A 5,774-nucleotide genomic window follows, 5' to 3' on the forward strand; every position below is an offset into this window, starting at 1 on the left:
TATACTCAAGACTTATGTACCAAATATACTAAAGTGATATTGCAGACTGAGGGGAAAAGCCCTAGCAGTTAGCAAGACTTAGTAGATGAATTGTACTTCGAATGCATTATTACAGTGATAAAGATTCTGGGAGGTAGCACAACACTTTGTCATTGGATATACAAAACGAACTTTTATTTAATTAAAACCAGTTGATTTTATATATATTTTGTTTCTGTGTCTTATGTGTCTTATGTCCAGTCAGGACATATTAGGAGGATGTGCCTGCTAATATTTAGTGTCACTCTATGTGGGGTGTGTATGTGAGGACCAATTAAAGTCAAAGAGTCTACACCGGATATTTCAATAACCGGTCAGTTGATGTGAATGAAACTTACGGGAAAGTTTAATGAAGTTACAAGGAAGACAGTTTTATGTGTTAGTGACGATCCAGAGAGGGGTGTAAATTTGAGGGTCTTTTCAATTGTTGAGGACCCAAACCTAAATATCTCTTTAAAATACCAATGGGTCTAAATGAAACATTCTATAATATGTAAAGGTCTGGTAAAAAAGTGATCACATTTTTGTGACGATCCGCAGTATGGTGGGGATCTGAGGACCATTTAAAAGAAAACGTCACATACCACATATTTCGAAAACGGATAAACTGATCTGAATGAAACATTCGGGAAAAGTTTAACCAAGTTACAAGGAAGATAGTATTATGTGTTGGCGACGAATCAGTCAAGGGTGTACACTGGAGAATCATTAAAATTTTTGAGATCCCAGACGTAAATATCTATAACAAGTTTTTAATGGGTGTAAATGTAACTTTCTATAATAGTTTGTAAAGGTCCTGTGAAGAAATGACTGAATTTTTGTGATGATCCGGCGTAGGGTGTGAATATTAGGACCATTTAAAGGAAAACGTCCCAGACCAGATATTTCAGAAACGGATCAACTGATCCGAATAAAACTTTCGGGAAAGATTAACCCAAGTCACAAGGAAGATATCATAATGTGTAGGGGACGATCCAGGTTAGGGTGTAAATTTGAGGGTCATCTAAAATCCTTAAATGGATAAAAATGACACTTTGCAGAATACGGTAGTTTTTCATGGTGAAATGATCCAATTTCGGTGACGATATGCAGTAGGGTGTGGATATAAGGACAATTTAAAGATTTTTTTGTTGACAGTTGATTAAATTAGGCCTATTTAAATGGAATTTACGTTTTCTAAAGCGCTTAAACCAGTTACACCCAGGTTAAACTCAAAACTACAGTGATATGCATGAACAATTTTTGCTTTCAATTATTGAATCGCTATGAAATTTTCTTTTTTTCCAACTGCATTTTTTCCACTTCATTAAAATTATATTGGTTTTCCGTGTTCTTGTTTACTTTATACCTTTTAACGACTGTTCTTTTTGTTGCAATTTCAACTTCATTTCCAATTAAAGCAATTTGGAAAAGCCCTATGTACCGTTGTTCAAACAGACATAGTAATTCTAGTTATTTACATTTTTTTTTGTTAGCAACAACTTGGCAACGACATGCTTCTCGAAAGCGGACTAACTAAATCTGGATTTAAACCAGGACTATCTGAAAGTGGTATTCTCGAAGGCGGGCTAAATTTAGTTTTAGGCCAAGACTAAATCGGCGGAACTTTACGCCCGTATTATTACTTTAGTTGAACTTCGAACTAGAACTTCATTTAGTGCTAGTTGCAACATCAACTTCAATTTGTATTCACAAACAACGTAGTCGAAGTTTTAACTACGACTAAATAAAGTCCTAGTTTTAGTTCATCTGAAGACGACTGGCAAGCCACGACTATCAAACTATCCAATGAAAAGGGCTAACTTTAATTGCAGACGAAATTTTAGAGATCCGATAACGCGGATGAATATTAAGCTGCCGTCTGTGGTTCAAAAACGTATTCCTCATAATTCATAATAGACCATCATTCGCTTAATCAATTTTTTATAATAACTATATTGGATGTTAACATATTACGAGAGAGAATTTGAACAGTCACTAAAAATTTGCTTTCTTTGGAGGACTATAGTTGAGCCCGAGCGAGGGCGGCGCCACCTTTGTTGTTATAGTGAAGCTACGTAATCGCAACGCGAGGGGATTTCCAGGGGTGGCTCCAGCGGGGGGCCGGGGGCACAATTCGTCGGGGAGAGTAAAAAATTATATGTATTTTCTACATATTAGTAGACTGTAAAATCGATTAAATAAGCCTTTGAAACCCCTAAATTGTCAAAATTTTCGGGGACTTCTCCCCCAGGACAATTTTCGAAACCTTTTAATCGAAGCTCGACCACGCCCACTTTCCTTTCGTCGGGGAAATCCGACTCCTCGTCGGGGCATCGGCCCCCCCGTCGGGGACCCCCCCCCCGTCGGGCAAATCCTGGTGCCACCCCTGGGGATTTCGTGCAAATCAGGAACTATCGCCCAGTTAATTTCCCTCGTGGAGGATTGAGGAAGAAACAAACCAAGTACCAATTATTTTATAATTATTAATTAAATTATTATTTAAAATCACATGAATTTCAGGACCTGATATATAATATTTAATATAATTGTAATTATTATTAATTTCATAATTGTACCTTGTATTTTTATGACAATAAAAGATCTGTATCTGTATTATTAATTTATCATTATCATTATTGTTATTGCTGTTATGTTATAACATAAAATATTTAATTAGTAATCACTTAAACATGCGGTTTGACATGAAATTACATTTTGTGTGTATCAATAGAGTATCTGATTAGGCCTAAGCCTACATAATACAGATATGATAGTCCTACATGCAAATCACAGTTTTTGTGCTTTCTTACTGTTGATATTATTATAATACAATAATGAAGACATACTTTGCACTGTGGCTGTGCTTCTCAGCACTGGCGTTTGTAGCATTTTGTCAAGGTGAATCGATTAAGGTACGTAAACACTAAATATAACAACAATAAAAATGTCCACGTACCTCTCCATCATTAGGCCTATAATTATCATCATCGTAATCATCATAATCATTTATAGACGTAATTGTTATTGTTTTATTTTTCAATTATCAGTATGAGCTTCAACTCCAGTGGAAACAGTTTGACGATACTGACGAACTAGTACTCTATGTAACGAAAAGCTCACCTCCCACGTCACTGTTAACTAAACCTTACCAGAAGGTAAGCAAAGCAAACCTTTTTTTTTTCTTTTCTTTGTAAATCAATAAATATTTTAATAAAGCGTCTTTAGATATACAACCTCTGCTTTGAACGAGTTTGAAACGAGTTTTGAATTGTTTGGATTCGTATCTTTTCTGGCGGTAGCTGTTCTGTGGGTCCATATGTTCATAGTGTTTTTCATAGTTTTAGGTTTGTTTTTATTTTTCATATACGGCTCTCTGTTGTTACAGTACCTCCATTGTCATTTTCATCTATTTTTAGCATAGTTGTTGTTGTTATTATTATTGTTGTTTGGTCCAGGTTAGGAGGCACCTGATACCAGAAAAGATCAAGACTTAACTGATGCTAACCGGAGTACATACACAGATCTGCGGTTGACGGTGATGGTGTAACCCCATACCCCATACTAGCTGGGTGTTTCTTGTTTTTTTTTTTTTTTTTTTTTTTTTTTTTTTCTTTTTTCTATGTTTTCTTGACTACAATATTGTCGAGCGCATAGAGACCTCGTTTATTTGCGCTATATAAATCATCTTTCATAAAATAGAAACTTTCATACTTTCGTAATAAGGCGGGTTGCTTTTTCATAAATCGTATTGTCCTAACGTTAAGTAAGATTGATGTTTTCTAAAATTATTGCTGGGATGTTTCGATTACCGTATACTAATAACGTAAATGAGTTACTCGTTTCATTAGAATAATATGTGTAGGATTATCCTTGTTAAAGGGGGGTGCGGGGATGAGACAAGTGGCCATATATTGCTTAATTAACCTTTCCTGAGTTCGGGAAAAATAGTTAAAAAATTCAAAATGTTAATATGTAACGATAATTATAGAAACAAAACATGATATGATGAGACAGGAAAATCAGGTGAAAACGAGGCTGATCACTTTTCTAGATTATTAAGCATAGCTCCACTCTATGAGCCCAATCACACTTGAAAGTTACGTCGGCCCAGGGCCGCCTCAGGGTCGGCAATTTTTAAGTGTGAACAATCAATAAATGTTAAGCCGGCCCTGAGCCGACCTAAAGTTAATCCGACTTTTGAGTCGGCTCAGGTCCCGCAATGCGGGCCTGGGCAGACCCGACTTTATATCTGAACGTAAGCCGAACCTCAGCGGGCCCAAGTTCGCTCTGATTGCTCGATTTTGACATCTTATCTAACCACAACATTTATTCGAACTGACTTCGAAATACCATTGTGAAATAAAATTGTTAAGGAAACTGTAAAGTAATTTGTATTTAGTTGAACTATAGTTTTTGAATAAAAGTTTTTATTTAAAGGTCTCCATGCCTAACTAATTATTACTCACAGCCTCCGTGCGAAGCATAAGCAATGTAAGCATCATCACAAACCAAGTTGTAGGCGTTGTTGGGAATACCACGTGATACAAAGCTTACGCATGGGCAGTTTGACAGATGACGACTTTCTTTTCTACAGTTAAAGAATTCCAGTAGATAAAAAATATATTGGCTTATTACAAGCTCAAGAAACCCCGTTTTTGTATAGCACACATTAATTTAACAAGTTTATATTCTAAAATTATAACACTGTATAGTGGTATCATTTTTTCTGTGAACGTCATCCTCACTAACCACGTGCATTTTGTGTCGACGTTCGTGAAGCTACTCATGTGACCCCGAGGACAGAAAAAAAACATAATCGTTTGTTTTTGTTATGAGCGAAGCTGGTTCTAAAAAGCGTCAAAAATTGTTTGTGAATGAAACTAATATGAAAAAAATTATTATTGCCAAATAGATAGATATGCTGCTTATTCACAATCAGTGTCTCCGGTCTGTGGCCAAACATTGACAGCAATATAGGCCTATATGGACAGTTTACATACACAGGTATGGACTTTCGAAATCGCGAGTCTGGCTTTGCACAGAATAAAGTCGAGCTGCGCTAATTATAGGCCTTGGTTATTATAAGAATTATTGTCGCCATAATCATGAAGCAGAATGCTATCCGCTTAAAAAATCGAAAAAGTATAAGGACAATTTTTGAAATTAGGTTCATGTTTCGCGCGAATTCCATGTGTTTATGCTAGGTTGTGATTTACCGTTCCGCCATCAAAATACGTTGATAGCAATTATGACATCACATATTCCTATAAATTCTAGCACTGTTATAATTATTCATCTTTTCACGTTGCTATACGCAGCATAACTTATTTGAATATCGTTTATTATGATTTCCAAGCTGCGACCTATAAAGCTTTTCCAGCTAATCCATAGCGCCACTATGTGCGAGTGTTTCAGTCAGTTTATGGGAGAAAGTGCCTGGGGGTTAAATCTGCAAGTGTGGTCTAATAGATATAACACTCGTCCTGACAGCGAGCAGTTGCAGGTTCGAACCCCACCAGAGACACCTTTTCCATACAACTTAATTCGTTGAAGGATACTTGATACGATTATAAAATCATGTTGCTAATTGAGCACTGTTATTATTGATCTATTTGATATAAATAAATATATATATATGGAAAACTGTAACTACAAAAATAATGACTTTACTGTCGATATTTAATCTGTTAGCTGTTTTATATATATAAACCCCACCAGAGACAGCTTTTCATACAACTTAATTCGTTGAAGGA

Source organism: Anneissia japonica, unplaced genomic scaffold (genome assembly GCF_011630105.1).
Source record: "Anneissia japonica isolate Jap-2015-1 unplaced genomic scaffold, ASM1163010v1 scaffold288030_len866700_cov218, whole genome shotgun sequence".
In the NCBI taxonomy this organism is placed as follows: Eukaryota; Metazoa; Echinodermata; class Crinoidea; order Comatulida; family Comatulidae; genus Anneissia; species Anneissia japonica.